The 18,434-nt window shown below is 44.5% G+C and overlaps 1 protein-coding gene across 5 annotated transcripts in view; it reads right to left on the bottom strand.

Moving 5' to 3' along the window:
- The window catches only part of Adra1b (adrenoceptor alpha 1B), a 136,304-nt gene extending 118,475 nt beyond the window's left edge, over window positions 1-17,829 (bottom strand). For all 5 annotated transcript variants that reach the window (XR_003838024.2, XM_029483751.2, XM_029483750.2 and 2 more), the window contains exon 1: window positions 17,693-17,829. The gene's annotated coding sequence lies outside the window, so the exon portion shown is untranslated. The remainder of the gene's footprint in view (window positions 1-17,692) is intronic.
- Window positions 17,830-18,434: the final 605 nt, after the last annotated feature.

Below are 18,434 nucleotides of genomic sequence, written 5' to 3'. Positions count from 1 at the left end.
CTTAGCTTGCAAATTTGCCCTTTCCCCAAGATTATGAGCCTAGTACCAAATAGTTCTGGTTGCAGGAGTATGTATTTGAACATTTATAGCTAGTTGAACTAGTTCCTCTGTGTTCTATGGACACAGATTGTATGGTTAACACATTTTTCTTCTTTTTTAAAATTACTTTTTTATATTTTTTTAAGAAGGATCAATGTGGACAGCTTGATGAAAAAACCATTCTCATTTTTTTTTCCATAAAAACCCCTAAACATAATAGCATGCCATTTGAGGGCTGGATAAATACTTCTCAGATGCATGAGACGACCTATTTGTTTTTGCTACCCCACCCTGAGATATAACTTAGATCTACACTGATAATTGATTTTTTTTCTTTTTAATTTATTGTTGGCTTTCAGCCACAGGGAAAGCTGTTTGGTGAGCAGATGGCTGAGACCACTTGTAGCTGTGGCAGCCAGCTCAGTCAAATGCAAAGAACCCCATAGTCCACTGTTGAACTGGCCTGAGGCACCCAGAAAGGCATGCTTGGCTTTCAGGGCTCAGAGGGTCAGGTCAGACACTGAACTCTGATGTCATAAACTTCCAGGCAAGTGGCAGAAATTTGGAACCATGGGATGACTTGCAAGAATCAGCCAGGGGTCTCCAGAATCTGGTGGAGTGAATTATAAGACATTGAGTAAGATGTTCATTAACCTCTTTTTGGAAATGCATTCCACTTGCTTCATCAGAGAAGTGTGGACTTTTAAAACAAGGAGTGACTTTGGAGGTTATGTATTTGAATGATTTTACAGCCAAGTCCACTGAGTGTGCCTAATTCTCCTCAGACTGCAGGGACTCTGAGACAGAGGTTCTGCTTGTACGAAGTCCCCATGGACCTTTTAGGAGAACTGGTAAGGGAATATATTGGAGCTGACTGTTGGTTCTAGCTAAAATTCTTTAATCATTAAGGAGCTAAGGATTACTTAGACTGGGTCCAATTCTTGGATAACACATCAGAGAAATGATGATTTTGTAGGCTAGACTTTCTGCATCTTTCCTTCTATTTCAACCCATGAAGATATCCCAAAACTCCCAGGAGAAGAACTCAAGGTAAGAGTCAAATATAAGAGCCCTAATACCAGCTGGCAAGACCCTCATAATGCAAAGAAACTCTGCTTGGGGGACTCATAGAAGCTGAGTTTTATGATGTTGAAGTGGAGGTCTGAGAAGGGACTCCTAGGTGGGACTGGGAGTGAAGTTGCTGATTGACAGGATTTGATAGTCATGACATCCAAGCTTGGCTCAAGAGTGACGGTAAACAAGGTGGCCCAGAGATCCTAAACCCAACATCTCAATCCAACAGAGAATATGTGTTTACTAGGAAGTGGCCATGGGAATGAGTTCAACTAGTCTCTCTCTCATGACTTGGCATCTCTGTAATGTTAACCTGATATCATCACTCCTTCCAGCTACGGGGCCTGGAGAACTACTTGACACTTTCTCTTAGTCAGTGTTCATTGGTATCTCCATCTTTCTCCATATTAGAATTGAGAACTGCTCATCACAACAAAATTATCCTGTTATCCCTTTTACCAATTAGCTAGTAACTGCAAGATAAACAGATCCTCAAGGAGCAAGCTTGACAGTTTAGGGAGACGGGGACTTACAGCCACCAATCCCTCACTGTTAAACAGCTTGGACACTGCCAAGTACAGCTGTATGCTCAGGCTATTGAGCCATGGAAACATCAGTAGTAAATGCCTGGTACCTCACTGCAGGTGGAAGGCACAGATGGTTAGCTGTCATGACACTTGTCCTTGTCAAAAATCACTGTTCTCTTTCTTGTCTCAATATGACCTGTGCTAGCATAAAAAGAGCTTTGGGAGCTGGCACTGCTGGGAAGCAATGCCACCCAGAGCCTAGCTAGCTGTGTGACTATGCTTATGTTCCTTCATTTTTTTCCCCCCGGTCAGTTTCCTTGCCTATAAAATAGCAAAACCAAACATAGCAACCAAAGATGTAGGACTAACAATAGGACAGCCAGAAGGATGCTACAGGGTGGAAACCTGCATCCCTACTGATTTGTGTCTCCTTCACTTTTGGTCCCGGTGGTACTTCCGTGAGATGCCAAAGGTTTGAGGAAGCTTTTGATGTTTTGTTGGCAGCATGACCAGTAATATCTAAGGTACCATGTAGTTTATAATTCTATTAATTTCTTTGATGAAATAGTCATATATTCTTAGTCCCTTACATAATGCAACCCCCCACCCCACCCCGCATGAGTGTACCCACACAGTTTATAAATCTAGGAAAGAACAATGTGGGGTGGGCTTTGTATTCAGTGCTTGAGATTGTATCTTGTGTTTCTGGAGATCCCTAGGATTGTTGGAAAGATGCTAAAGGGTTATAAAGAAGTCCAGAAGATTGTGGTCCTGGAAGAGGGAAACCCAGGACATCTCCAGGCTACCTACAGCCATCAGTAAAAGTTTCAGGGCTCTGTGGCCCCTGAATCTGAATCTGAGAAACATAAGGGATTCGGACAGTTCTTAATCCTCATAGTTTATGTCTAGATGTGCTAAAGGAAAATGCTTCTCTTAGTGTATTCTAAGATCCAGTTGCAATAATCAGCTCTTCAGAACCATTTACAATACTGGGGTTTAAAAAACACATAAGACCCAAATATGAGGTGCCACTTCTCTGGACTCCAGAGGCTCAGACAGGAGGGTCCTGAAGTATAGGCCAACCTGGATGAAGTAGTGAGACTGTCTTGAAAGAAAATTTATGTAATGTGGAACAATGGACCACCCCTGGCACACAGGCACCCACCTGAGACAGTAGATGTCTTCCTGCTCCCTATTAGATTCCTGGTCTGGAACATGTGACAACACTCCTCAGGTAGGTCTTGTAGCCTAGAACAGACTTCTCCATGCTAATGAGGTACCTACAGGTCCTGAGGGTTTAGCCAATAAGCTTCCCCTCCTGGACATTCTTTCCTGCAAAAGGTATTTAATCTCTGCCCCCAACCCTTCATTCCTGACTCCTCTGTGCAGCTTTTCAGCGGTGACTGGATGCCTTGGAGCTTGGGAACCCCTGCTTCGGCCACCCACATCCTAGGCTGCATTTTCCCCACCTCCTTGGTGGTGTATCAGTACTCATTGGCACAGGGTAAATAGAGTCTAATATTCTGAGTTTCATCTGCCCAGCACCCCAGTGGTGTGGCAAAACATGGACCTGCATTGTAGGAAATATTTTTTCATTTGTTACCCACCCCCCTCCACTGAAAACCTTCCTTCTCCTGTAACACAGTCAGCCTTGCCAATGAATATAGTCATTTTTTTTCTAGGTCATTTCTTCCCACCTCACTGGTCTAAAAGCTGTCACCTGGGCCATGTCTGGCCAAAGAATGGGTTTCTCCCTCCTAGGACACAGAGCTTCTGTTATTTAGATCTGGGTGAGCATACAGCTGTGTGGGGATATGGCTTTGGACAGCTGCCGTGTTGGACAATGAGCCACAAAGGAAAGCAGCATGCCAAGAGACAATCACACAGAGTTGGGGTGGGGTGGGGGGATAGAGTTAGGATTGGGAAAAAGGGAGAGGGAGTGGCAAAGGGGAGGGTGGGAGTAGCAGCTTCTCGTACTGATCTCATTCTGCAAGTCTCTGCAATCTTCCCACATAGAGCTTTCTTTTGAGCTTGATGCCTCCTTCTACCCAACCTGAAAAGCCAGGACAGACTTTTCTTCATCTGATAGCCAACCAGTCCTTAATTAAGACAAAGACTTCACGCAGTAAGTCATGGCACCACCATCTCCCCCTGAAAGGGCTCACTCTTCCCTTAATCCTCCCAACTGACACTTATCTAACCTAAACTGGACAGCACTGTGGGTACCAGCCCCAGGGATACAGTGATGAGCAAATATATTTGGAGATTTGAAATTTTTTCAAGTGTGAAATGGTTGCGAGTCTGGTTCAGGGAGGAAGCGGCACAGTGGCTGTCACTGGCTATTTGTAAAGCAATGATAAGAGGAAGGAATTAGAGTTGGTGTCTCTCTTGCCAGAGGACATGAGAAAGCTTATGGGTAGAGATGAAAAGGGGGCAGATTGGGAGTCAGCACTTCCAGGAGTTTGGCAATGAGTGAAGATGGAGGAGTGGTCTAGTTTGGGTATTGTTTGACTCTTCCTTATTGATTCCTGGATGGAAAGATTGTGTCTTTCTAGTTTTGGAGATCTGGTACCTCTAAGAGGCAGAGCTTGGAGGAAGGTCCTTAAGTTAAGAGAGGGACTACTCTATGGGGACACTCAAAACCTACAGTAAAGTTTCAGGAGAGTGAGTTATGAAAACCGGCACTGGTGCCTCCTAGTCTCCCTTTTTCTTGCTTTTTCATGAGTGACTCCCATTGCCCTCCACCATGAGACCATGTGGATGCACTACTAGCTAGAGATGCACCACCCGTGGGCCACCACAGGTGTCATGTTCTCTAAAACGGTGATCGAAATCAACCCTTATGCTTCACAACTAGCCTGCCTCAGGCATTCCATCCTAGTGTGGGAAGCTGCCTGATACCAACAGTTTGCCTTGAGCTTTGCATTTTTTATTTCTACCCTGGAACAGACTGATGAGTGTTCACAGGTCTGAGGTGTACAGAAAGCATTCGATGAACTTTGCGATGAGAAGGTCACTTGGACTCGGCCCCAAATTCCTGTTTGGAGAACTTACAGCTTGCGTGACTTTCGGAAGCTTGTTTCACTTATCTGGGGTGTGTCTGCCATCTCTGTACACTGGGACAAGACACAGGCTAAAGTTGTGCAGGGCTCAGAGAAAGCCTGAGTGGAAGAAGAAGGCCCCAGGAATTAATGCCTTCCTTGTTCTCTTTCAGAAGAGACTCTGCTTTTCCTGAAGTATTGCTTTCTCAAGCTCTGCTGCAACTCAGGGATTTTATTTGTTTTAAGCAACGGCAGTCCACGGAGACACAAGAGGATGCATCCTGTTCACCTTGCTTAGCGTAGGGCAGTTGTGCAGTGAAGGTCCTGTGATGTAACAGGGAGTCCTCGCTAATGCTTGTCATCCTGGATCTGTGTGAGAGAGGCTTCTTTAAAATTAAACAGCCTGTCACAGGAGACACAGATGTGCATACAGACACACGAATGAGTTTACAATGGATCACACCTAAGTGGATGCTCATGGGATGCAGTGACCATGGACACATGTGATGCTGACCTCCCCACCTGCCTAGACTCACTCTCCCCTCAGAATCAGGGGGATGGATGAAAAACTGGTTTGTGGAATGAGTCACAGAGGCGGCCAGAATGAAGGGCAGGATTCAGCCTCTCTGGGGATCTTTATTTATAGCTCTGACTGTTCAAGAGGGAGGTGGGAATCATTCCCAACGAGTACCACCAATGAAGAGGGATTGGATAACCGAAAGATGTCATTCCCACTGCTGTGTTTGTTCTCTTGCAGGCAGGCGCCTGTTGCTCTAGGAGCTGGAACCTGGAGAAATGCTGTGTCACTCCAGGGCTGCAGAGCTATGGGGAGGAACTATCTTCCAGCTGCTCCTTCATCAGCTGTTGAACCCTTCTCCCTAGGGTCCAGGCAATCTCTATGCTAATCTGAACAACTCTTCCCCAACCCCGAACAATAGAATCTCTCTAGGCGGACAGAGGCCACTGATCATGAAGGATGCTGTTTTGATTTAAAATGACACAGTCTAATCCTACATCCAGATGCCCCTACCTCTGTCATGCTTCTGTAAGAAACAGAACACGTGACATGGGAAATATGCACCCAGGGACCTGTCCTGCTTTCCTGAGGACATGGTGCCTCTTTGTTGGTGTGCGCACGTGCGCGCGTGTGTGTGCACGAGTTATGCATATATGTGTGTAGGAGGAGGTCAGAGAACAACCATGTCTGTCACTCACAGCTGCCAAACACTTTATCTCTTGAGACAGGGTTTCTCATTGGTCTGGAACTTGCTGAGTAGTCTAGGCTAGCTGGCCACTGGGTGGCTGTCTCATGTCTGCATTCACAAATGTATGCTACCATGCCCAGCTTTTTAAAAAATTGTATTCTGGGAATGGAACTCAGATTTTTGTGCTCAAAAGGCAAGCACTTTGCTGGCTGAGGTGTCAGGTGTTGGAGGACACTAGAAAACCAGGAGTTGTTGAGCATCAAGCATTTTGGGCAGGCCTTGGGCCTCATGCATTATGGCTCTCAAGTGCTTAGGACTCTTCCTGACACAGGCAGTGCTCAAGAGGTTAGCTGAGGGAAGGACACAAGTGTGATCTTGTCAACTTCTTAGTTACAAAAGCCTCATAGTTCCAGCTCTTAGGTAGGGTACATAGTACAGAGAAAAGAATATTCTCTCAGAACACAGACAGCCCAAAGTTCTAATCTTGCCTCTTCTACCAGAAGACCTTTGACAAATCACCCAGTCCCTCAAGCCTCATTTTGTTCATCCATAAAATGGAGAGTCATGGGTACCTATTGATTTTTGAGGATCATGGTAAAAATTAAAGACAGTGCCAGCATGGGTATCTTACTATGACATACACTGCCTAAGAGGAGTGAGGTGCCACTGTCATCCAGTAACACTTTGGTTGAGTTGATACTTCAGCTCTCATTTGGCAGCACTTCGGAACTGCAAGGGGATCTGGTTGGTCCACTGGTCACTGTGACAATTATTATTCATTGTCTACTTTACAAGATATAGAATTACCTAGAGACAAACTTCTGGGCATGTTTATGAGGGAGTTTCTAGACTGGCTAATTGAATTGAGAAGACCCACTTTGACTGCAGGCAGGTGATACATTTTATGGGATAGGGTCCTGGACTGAAGGAAAAAGAGGAGAGAGAGAGAGAGAGAGAGAGAGAGAGAGAGAGAGAGAGAGAGAGAGACAGACAGAGAGAGAGAGAGAGAGAGAGAGAGAGAGAGAGAGAGAGAGAGAGACAGAGACAGAGACAGAGACAGAGAGACAGAGACAGAGACAGAGACAGAGACAGAGACAGAGACAGACAGAGAGAGAGAGCGCACTGAGTGCTGTTTCTTTACTATGGTTGCAATGGGATTAGGCTCTTTAAGCTTCTGCTGCCATGCCTCCCCCACCATGATGGGCTGTACCCCCAAACTGTGGGCTCCAATAAACCTCTCTTCTTTAAAACACTTCCTTAAATTCCCATGTATGTTGTCTTGGCAGTGAGCAAAGACTGCTCAGATGTGCATGCTCCTTCCTGTCCATTGCTGTCAGTCGGTTCAAGTGTACCATGAACTGTGTTCTGAGCAGAGGCAGGAAGCTCTTGGACTGGACATCAGCTCAGCTGCTTAGTGCAAACCTCAGGCTGTGACCCTGGACCATGACTTTGGCTGCAAGCTATGAACATAGCTTAGGCAACACTCTGCTACTTGCTCTGGACTCTTGATCCCAATGGGTCACTCTGAGCATGAAGGCCCTGTCCTAGAGATCACCCTGTCATTTGGTCTTGCCTGGTAGATTCTTCTTTTAATTTTGGGATCTAATGAAGTGATAGGATCCTGGTCATAGCATCTGAAAATACCTAAGTCTACTCATCTGTGTTGCAGGGACACACAATTCACCCCATGTGTCTTCAGGTTGTTCCCAAGGGAGGACAAAGAACAAAGAGGGCCAGGATGGTAAGCTCTAGGGACAAGGGAGAATCAGGAGCTGAAGAAGAATCGATCAGAAGAATATTTGTTTTTGAGACAGGATCTCATGTAGCACAGGCTGGCCTCAGACTTGCTAAGCAGCTGAGGCTGATGCTATGTAGTTAGTTGAGTGTGATCTATCTTCTGATCCTCAGCTTCTACCTTCCAAGGGCAGGGATTATGTGTCATTCCGAGTGCATAGTCAAGTATCATTGTGTACAATTTATGTAGTTCTGGAGACCATGCCCAGGGCTTTGTACACGGGCAGTCTCCTGTGGATCCAGAGACTATAATCACCATAACAACACACTGCCCATTGTTTGTCTTCAGGCTTTCAAGAACCCTTTCTTTGGGCTCCTCCTAGATGGAAAAGAATGCAGTAATTACTAAAGCTCAGATTTTTGTGTTAGGCAGGTCTGAACTTACAACATGGTTTGGCTACTGGCGACTTTAGGCAGCCTTGGGTGAGCTGTATCACCTTTGGGTCTGTGATTACAAAGTGGAGTTAGTACAGGACCTACATTAGAGAGTTAATGAGAGTTTTAAACAGGATCATGAGTCTAAGTGTCTAGTAAAGAGTTACGATTAGATGCCATTTTGGCCCTGGTGGCTGCATGTTTGTCAAGAGGATTTGATGAGGTGAAGGATTTGAATTCTGGAAGCTGGAGACCATGGTGCTGTCACGGGGCACAGAAACAGTCTTTTTTTTTTTTCAGTTTTTGCAATTTGATGGATGTGCTGTTGGCTTGGGTGCATAGCAACCAGAGAGTCTGGAGGGCTCCCTGAGGATGGCCTCTTGGGGCAACATTCCAGGCTGATGCAGTGTAAAGGAAGGGGTTTAGAATGAGTCCTTCTGCTGCCTGGGCCCGTGCAGAGCCACTGGCTTTGCTAGGTTCTTCCATCTTAGCAGAGTGACTTGATAAGGGGATATGAGACATGTAGTGTCAGGTGTGACAGCTTTATATGACAACTGTTTCCCAGGATGCAGGGCTCTGGGTTGCCTGAGGGTGAGTGAACTGAGGTAAGATACAAGGCCAGGCATTGAGTCTCAACGAGTGATTCAGCCCCCTGTTCTAGAACATCTGCAGTATTTTCAGAAAATCATTTTAAGAAGACAAACTGACCTTCAGACTACTGCACTGAGTCTCAGGCCTACTCCAAAGGGCAATGTCTTCTACCTTTTAGGGGAAGAAAACATGGGAAATTCTAGAACTGGGTCAGAATGGGGAGCTGCTTTCTACTGGCTGTACATATCTGAACAAGCTTCAGACCCCAAGGATGAAAGGTAGGATGGGCAAATTCATTAAAGAAAGATGCCAACAGCAGTCCATATAGAAAGTCATATAGAAAAGACAAAGAGGCCTTAACTCTGTGTCACACCATGTCTCTCAACCTCTGCAGACTTCCCCCAAGGATCCCAATTGGCATAGTATGTTAAGACACTCTATATGGCTATGCCTTCCTCAAATGGTAGGTAACACAAACAGCTGCCACCTTCCATGTTCCACCAGATTGTATATACAGCCATGTGTAAGATGGAGCCCCCTGTAAGATCCAAGGGATGGACTCTCTGTGTTTTCATTCAAACATGAAAATCCTGTTCCTATTTGCTAGTGATTGGCTTAGGGAGAACATACAGTCCAACTCTGGCCAATGGGGCCCGAGTCAAAGTCTTCTGGAATCTTCTGGAACATTTTTGTTTTCAGAGAAGAGCAAGGCACGGCCAGAGACAGTCTGTCCTTTCCTTTTGTATGTCATTATAGAAGAATATAGGGTTTGGAGCTATAGCAGCTGTTTTGCCAGCCAAGGAGAAAGGAAAAAATACAGAGAAGTAGATTCAGAGCTTTGGTGTTCTCAAGCCCTGTTCTAACCCCATAATCATCAATATGTTGACTTTTGTTAAATAAAGCAACAAAATTCCATATTAACACCTGTCCCAAAGCAGCTGAACTAATACATGAGGAAAGCTTTCCTTATTTGGCCGCCCTCTTTCCTGTATTACTTCAAAGGACTCAAAGTCACATATCTATAGGGTCAGGGCAATATCAGAAAGTGTACAAAGGAGGCTAGTGGGAGACTGGGAGTTTCTTGTAAAAGAGTGCCTGCAGCCAGTGGGATCGGTTCTGATTCTGGAATGCCACGCCACTGAGACCAGATGTTCTTAGGTTTTAGAAGAAACTGGAAGCTAGATTTTTGTGTGGTATCTCTCAATTTTGAGGTGCATGTTTAAATGATCAATGAAGAGGTACTATTGGCACCAACCAGCATGTCCATGTACCGTGAGCCTGAGGATCACACAGTTGTACTTGACTTTATCTGCATAATTCCAGACCCATGAATAGTCCCCTCTGCCATAGACTTCTTCCATGTAAGCTATGTCTCCACAAAACAAAGTAATAGGACAAACAACAGTGGATTGAAACCATAAGTCACAACAAACCTTGTATCTGTGTAAATTGCTTATTTCAGGTGTTTTCTTGTAGAGCTGGAAAGCTGAGTAACGCAGATGGGTTGGAGGGAATGTATCTCCATTACACCATTGCTGTGACCAAGTGACCGACTAGAAGCAACTTGAGAAAGGAAGGGATTCTTTTGGCTCACAGTTCAAGGGTATCCTATCATGGAGGGAAGGCATGGTAGCAGGAGCTTGCTTGAGGAATCTGGTCAACTTGCATCCACAGTCAGGAAATAGAAAGAAGTGGGTGCTGGTGTGCAGGTCTCTTTCTCCTCTATACTCATTCTGAGATCCCAGCCTATGGCACAGTACCACCCACATTCAAGAGAAGTTATCTTAGCTACAGTTTTCATCACTGTGAACAGACACCCTGACCAAGGCAACCCTTTTAAGGACAATATTTAATTGGGGCTGGCTTAACAGGTTCAGAGGTTCAGACCATTATCATCAAGGTGGGAACATGACATCATCCAGGCAGGCATGGTGCAGGAGATGCCAAGAGTTCTACCTCTTTATTTGAAGGCTACTGGTAGAAGCCTGGCTCCCATGTGGTTAGGAGTGTCTCATTGCCCACAGTGACATACTTTCTCCAACAAGGCCACACCTACTTCCTACTCCAACAATGCCTCACCTCCTGATAGTGCCACTCCCTGGGCCAAGCATATTTAAATCACCACAGAGGTCTTCCCACCCTGGTCAAACCTCTCTGGAAAAACCCTCATACCAACTCCCAGAGGAATGTTTCCATGATGAACCTAAACCCAGTCAAATTGACAATGAAGATTAACAACAGCAGCCATAAAGCTAGGACATTGAATACAATTTCTAGGACTTTGTTATTTTATACAGCTTTATCAGTGCCAGGAAGATGCATGGTATTTTTCTTTTAGCAGCCTTCTGAGTTTCTATTCATCTGAGTGAATGATCAGGGTTTTTTTTTTTCCTTTTTCTGGAGACCATCACGGTTGCCTCTGGGTCATCAAATGAAGTCTTCAGAGACCCTTGATGACATTTTGTATCAGAGAACAGCTAACAGGAACTTTGTGTGGAGCACCGTGTACAGCACAGTGATGGTCCTCGATGACATGAGAGAATGAGTCACCAACAGCTCCAGGAATGTGGAAGAAATGCCAATGAGACTGCGAATAATGGGTGCAGTTCTGACACAGAAGAAGGCAAAGGGCAGACATTAGTTGTCAGGGAGGAAAAGTGGGGGTAGGGGAGGCCAGCTCCCCTATATGGCTACAGCTTTGAGCAGCTTGTGTCCCTATGATGGGATCATGGTGGGCTGGAATAGTGAAGAAAATGAAGACTTTTCTTCATTGGAAAGGAATATTACGTGCAGGAGCTGGTGGTTAATCTTTCTTGGGGGGCAGCAGAGTAGTTTTGACAGCTTCTAGAAGCTCTGTCAGATTCCGGACTTTAATCGTGGCTATGGGATATGACAGGTACCAGTGAATCTGAGCTCTTCTGAAAGCATCCTGGGATCTTCAGATGGAGCATTCTGCAGAAGTTCAGGGATAACTGAAGCTATGTTTAGAGGGCAAGTCAGAGTTGCTCAGGAGCCCAAGAATGTGTCTGTATCAGCCACGTGTCTCTGTGGTAAGGTAACTGAGAGGAAAGACACACAAGAGGAAAGATTTATTCTGACTCAGTTTCAGGGGCTTCAACCCATGGCCATTTGTTGCTTGTGGGACTGCACTGTGAGGCAGAACATTGTGTTAAGGGGCATGTGGCAGAGCATACTGACTCCCTTGCTGGTGTATAGGAGAGAAGGGAGGAGGGAGAGAGGGAAGGACAGAGAAGAAGATGAAAAGAGGATAGGGGAACAAGAACCTTTAAAAAGTCAAGTTCCCAACGACCTGCTACCTCCCACTAGACCTCACCCATCCAGGTATGACCTCATCAATGGCCACGTAAGAAGGCCTCGTGATATAACCACAACTCAGCATCGCCACCTGAGGACCAAATGACCATTTTACACCTAGATTACTGTGTTCTCAACCTTAGTGGTTGAAAGTTGTTCAGAAGACAAGTTTTCTCTCTCCTGAAAACAACACGTGGTAAGGTTAACAAGCCAATGGCTGCATGTTTCCAGATCTGCCAATCAGTGCTTCTTGGTGATTTGTTCTTTCGAGAGGGCAGCAGGGAACAGTCATCAAGAATATAAGTCTTGCCAACTGGAGGTATCCTCATTTGTCAGTGTAAATCAACCTAAAAATTAGTGTAGTGATAAAAGCTGGTGAAACTATGTCCATCAAGATTGCCATCGTTGTGGGCACCATTTGTAACCATGTTTGGATAGAGGGGTTTAGTGCTAAGATGGGAACAGTAAAATTGCCAAAGCCTGCTGTGAGCAGGGTTTAGTTTTAGGGTTGGATGCTTGGAGGAAAGAGAGGAAGCAAGAAGCTAGAGGAAGAATTGGAGACAACATCCTCACTAGAATTGTCTCCCAGTGGGCCTCTGTGGCAAAATCTTTAGCAGTTCCTGACCAAGGCTTGTATGGAATGGTCCCATTCTGGTCCTATCTGCAGCTAATAAGACTAAATTCAAACTGTCCTAGGTGTTTGCTGTCAGTAATTTTAGCTGTATGCTCCTTTCTGAAGGGAGTTATGAGTGGTGGGTCACTACATCCTGTACAGAGTCCATATCCTGAATCCAGAGAAGGCCTTTCTGGTAACTATTTGTGAAACTGTGGCTTAGCACCTTGGCCTAATTTCTGACCACAGATGTTGGACAAAGTCAGTGAAATCCTCACAGTGGTTGAGAGAGTGTGACAAGATTTCAGATCTCAGATGCAGACAAACTAAGCTTCAAATCCATATCAATATTCAACTGTGATGGCTAATGTTGCTTGTCAACTTAACATACTCTAGAACTACATAGGGGACAAGCCCCTGGGCAGGCCCATGAGAAACTCATCTTGACTAGGTTGATTGAGGTAAGAAGAGCCATTCCCTTGGCTTGGACCTGGACTTCATGAAAAGAAGGGTTAAATAGAAGTTCCTTGATGAGGTCTTCTTATTCCTCTCAATCTAGAGGACCTCACTCCTCCTCCCCTCTGACATGTGCTGTCATGGATTCTTTTTTCCCTTCACAGTGACAGTCACATTGGGAAGCTCCACTGTGTGTGTGTGTGTGTGTGTGTGTGTGTGTGTGTGTGTGCATGTGCCATTTTTTCCAATCCCCTTTATGCCCTTTTATCTTTTGACTGACTATAACCCGGAAAAGATGATGTTCATGCCTGTGTTCTTGATTCTGGTGATCCAATGTCTAGCTCAGATACACTGCTGTTATCTATTTTAGTGGCCACAGGTCACATGATACTGCTGTGAACACACTGGATTGTGTACCATGGTCCCAAAAATGCTTTTCACAGATCACCTCTCTTCAGTCCCACAACAACACTATGAAGCCCAAACTGCTATTCTCCCCTTTTATAAATAATAGGCCTGAGTGTGTCACTAAGGGACAGCACATACCTCGTATGTATGATGCTTTGGTTTCAACCCCAGCACCACTCCCCACCCCACAAAACACATTTTACCGATAAAGAAATCAAGATACAGAGAAGCTACTTCACTTCAGATTTTATAGGTAGGAAGTTTTGAAAAGAAGTTGGTATTTAAACTCAGGCATGAAGGTTCCTGAGTCAAAAAGTGTTCATTGAATGACCCCATGTAGTTCATGGTAGAATAGGATTAGATCCCTGGATGTTTCCTTCCCTGAGAGATAAGGAAATCTGCTGGTAAGGACAAAAGAGCTGAGGAATTTGGGGGAACTTAGAAAGTAGGGACACGTACATATAATTAATTACTGGGGCAGAATAAAAATATCTTCTATAGCATTCTAGGTTAGATTTTATCCATCCATATTCCATCCATTTATCCATCCATTTATCCATCCATTCATCCATCCATCCATCCATCCATCCATCCATCCATTTATCATCCATCTATTTATCCATCCATTTATCCATCCATTTATCCATCCATTTATCCATCCATTTACCCATCCATCCATCCATCCATCCATCCATCCATCCATCCATCCATCCATCCATCCATCTATGCATTTCATGTGTGTATTCACATTTCATGTGTACATGCGTACACACACAGATGCTAGAGCTCAGCCTCCACTGTTGTTCCTCAGGGACCATCTACCTTGGTTGTTTTTGAAACAGGGCCTTTCATTGGCCTAAAGATTGCCAATGTGGCTAGGCTGCCTGGCCAGTGAGCCTCAGGGAGCCACATTTTCTGCCTTCTCAGCTCTGGGATTTCTGATTTCTCAGCTCTGTGTCTGTGGCCTTTTTTATGTGCAGTCTAGATACCAATCAAGCTTGCTCACATCCAGTATAGTGATCGGCAAACACTGTGCTGACTAAGCTATCCTCAGAGGCCCTGTTTTTCATTTTGCCAAAGAAATGTTGCATATACTAAGCAGTGATCTTCATCTTTGTTCTCAGTATTGAACCAGAAGACAGGAGGAAACTTTCTAGTTTTAGTGACTGATCAGACTCACCTTGGTGCAGGAACAAGCCTTTGTCAAGTCCACCCTAAGATTCAGGGTGTATGGTCTATCTGTGTCTGAACAGAGAGGAAATTCTGTTCATTGCTGCAGAAGGCACAGGAGTAGTTTGAGAGGAGGATTGTAGAGCCACAAAGAGAACTAATCAGCTGGGTTAGGTTATGCTCTGTATAATCAGCCCCCAGATTGTCATTGGACAGTCATCAATAAATTTAGAACAAATAGATTTTCTTTGAAATTGCATCTCACACATCCCAGGCTAGCTTTGAGCTTGCTATGTAGACAATAGTGCCCTTGAATTCCTGATCCTCCAGCCTCCATGTCTCAAGTACTGAGGTTATAGGCATGCATCCAAGCATGCCATGTTTGTGTGGTACTTGGAATTGAACCCAGGGCCTTGTGCATGCTATGTGAGCATCCAACCAATCAATTGAGCCACATACTCAATCTACAAATAGAAAGCTGAGAAAGAACTGTTTCTTGGGATCTGTGGTAAAGTGAGAGTAACACAGTAGATAATATGAGCCATAACAGCAGGGAAAGCCAAAGATCGTGAGGACCATTTGAGACTTTGCTGCACCCCAGAATCTGGGGTTCAAAGCATCATCACTGAAATTGTGAGGTTTTCAGAGAGGTGAATGTCTCTCATTGGTAACATCTCTAAGAGGATGTTGTGACGATTCTGAGCAGTAGTGAAGAAAGAATAAAAAGACATTTCTTTTTTTTTTTTTTGAAAGATTTTTTTTTTATATTTTTATTACATATTTTCCTCAATTACATTTCCAATACTATCCCAAAAGTCCCCCATAGCGCCCCCCACTTCCCTACCCACCCATTCCCATTCTTTTGGCCCTGGCATTCCCCTATATTGGGGCATATAAAGTTTGCAAGTCCAATGGGCCTCTCTTTCCATTGATGGCCGACTAGGCCATCTTTCGATACATATGCAGCTAGAGACAAGAGCTCCAGGGTTCTGGTTAGTACATCATGTTGTTCCAACAATAGGGTTGCAGATCCCTTTAGCTCCTTGGGTACTTTCTCTAGCTTCTCCATTGGGAGCCCTGTGATACATCCAATAGCTGACTGTGAACATCCACTCCTGTGTTTGCTAGGCCCCGGCATCGTCTCACAAGAGACAGCTATATTTGGGTCCTTTCAGCAAAATCTTGCTAGTGTATGCAATGGTGTCAGCGTTTAGAAGCTGATTATGGGACGGATCCCTGGATACAGCAGTCTCTAAATGGTCCATCCTTTCATCACAGCTACGAACTTTGTCTCTGTAACTCCTTCCCTGGGTGTTTTGTTCCCAATTCTAAGAAGGTGCACAGTGTCCACACTTTGGTCTTCATTCTTCTTGAGTTTCATGCGTTTAGCAAATTGTATCTTATATCTTGGGTATCCTAAGTTTTGGGCTAATATCCACTTATCAATGAATACATATTGTGTGAGTTCTTTTGTGATTGTGTTACTTCACTCAAGATGATGCCCTCCAGGTCCATCCATTTGGCTAGGAATTTCATAAATTCAGAATAAAAAGACATTTCTTAAGGGCTAATCCTCTGTAAGGCATCCCTGGGTCAGACATCCTTCAGGGCTGACAGGGAGAACCTCCATTTTTAATGATTAATTTATTGTTTTATATACGCATTGGAGTGTTGCTTGCATGCACGTCTGTGTGAAGGTGTCAGATACCCTGGAACTGGAGTCACAGACAGCTGTGAGCTGTCATGTGGGTGCTGGGGAAAGAAGCTGGTTCCTCTGGAAGCACAGCCAGTGCTCTAGACCACTGAGACATCTCTCCAACCATGACAGGTAGACTTTTAAAGCTGACCTGTAGGACTGCTCTTCTCATGGACTCTGCTTGGAAACCTCTCTCTCTTCTACCACCTGTTCATCAGTTCCTGCAGGAATCAACCCAGTCTATTCTTCCAACAACAGAACCCCAGTGTAGGCAGTTTCTTTTCCTTCCTTTGCCTGGTCAAAACTTTCCAGTCACAAAAGCTGTAGGGTGTTTTTAAGAGAAATCTGAACTCAGACTTGTGAGGAAGTCTTTGTTCTAGAACTTTCTTGCTGTTGGACTAGGACAAAGCCCTTATATCTTAAGAGTAGCTCTCATTTTGGTTTATGTCTTTGAAATGGTCTTCATGTCCCTGTCACTGGATACATGACCAGACACAAGGATAAGTAGAGTTATTATCTATGTGTAGCTTTAGCAGCCCAGTATGGCACTTGGAAGTCTATAGTTTTTGAGTGAACATGAATCTCTCCATGCTGTTCCCGGGAAGCTTAGCTGGGTCTTGAATATGTCATTGAATAGGTTTTAGAAAAAGATAATTTGCCTGCTTGGAAGAAACCTCATCACACCTAGCTACCACCTTAGAAATAAATTTAGTTATATCAATTTTATTCAGAACCTCTTATTTGAGCGTTCACGGTGTGGCTAACCCCAGCTGGGGCTACTTGTGTTTTCTTCTGTGAGCTTGGGGGAGGAAAGTATTTATGTTTTATAAAGGCAGTTTAATTAACCCATAGGAGTCAGAGGCAGCATGGACAAGAATACTGAAAATAAGGAATTTGGGGATAAAGAGGAAGCTTTCTGAGTTTCTTTAAGCAGGAAACAAAAGCTGCCATCTTCAACACTCTGTGTGATCACTAAGACCATGGTGTCTTTCTAAGACTTCTGGGAAAAGGCACTGCAGTGGTGAGGGGTACAACTTTCTCTGGTGAGTCCAGCACGAGAAACCAGGTCACGAGATAAGAGTCAGACGTCAACTGTGGGAATTAATGACCAATGTGGTGACAACCATGAGTAAATATACCTCTCCTTTACATCTCGTGTAAAACCTCCTATTCCATCTTAAGTTTGCCTGCAGTACTTACTGACTCTCCCCCTACCCCCCCAGATTTCTGTGAATCACTTATGGTTGTCACGCCACATCCCACAAGATTACATAAGAAACAGAGAAAAGCAAGCTATTGAGCCAAATTTCATAAGAAAACAAACGAAAAAACCAATTTCAAAAAGTAGATTCAAATTGGCTTCAGCCAGCTGACAGTTTTGTACTCACCGAAGGTGTTCGGTCCAAAGAGAATGCATTTCTGTGACAATCCTGAAGATTTCCTGTTGCCACGAAGCTAAGACCAACCCAGGGTTAGGTCCCCAGAGATGCCCAGTGATGTCTGCTATCCCCAATACTCTTCTTTTCTCTCTAAGTGAACTTTGCTGTTAGGTTGCAGAAACATTCTCTTGGTTAATGATTGGACAAAAGAATCAACGGGAGGAAGCACTATCAAGTTGGTTGCTTCTTTAGTAGGTTCTAAGAAAATAGGACTTCAGTGTTTCAAGGGCCAGGGCTGATCTAGTTCTACACATGATTTGATGGGTAAAGAAGTTGATGACCAGAGAGGTAAAATGACTCACCCAAAGCCACACAGTTAGATTATGAGCAGCTAGATCACTACCTGGGAGGGGGGGGGGTGTTCCCAACCGACTCTTTCACAGATTGATAAACACAGATATTTACACTATGATTCATAACAGCAGCAAGATTACAGTTATGAAGTAACAATGAAAACAATTTAATGGTTGGGGATCACTACAATACAATGCACGGTATTAAACTGTGGCAGAATTAGGAAGGTTGAGAACCACTGAGCTAGAAAAGCCAACCTCAGAGCAGCAACCTGGGTTTCCTGTCAATGAACCTCCATCTCCTTGTTTCTGTAGAAGTGGTAACATTGTGTATTTTCTTTCCTTTCTTCTTGTTTCCATTTATTCCTCTCTCCTCTCCTCTCCTCTCCTCTCCTCTC

This window comes from Mus caroli, unplaced genomic scaffold (genome assembly GCF_978045245.1).
Source record: "Mus caroli unplaced genomic scaffold, Mus_caroli_1 scaffold_13, whole genome shotgun sequence".
Classification (NCBI taxonomy): domain Eukaryota; kingdom Metazoa; phylum Chordata; class Mammalia; order Rodentia; family Muridae; genus Mus; species Mus caroli.
The sequence above is the reverse complement of the archived record's forward strand: the minus strand, read 5'-3'. Positions and strand labels throughout refer to the sequence as shown.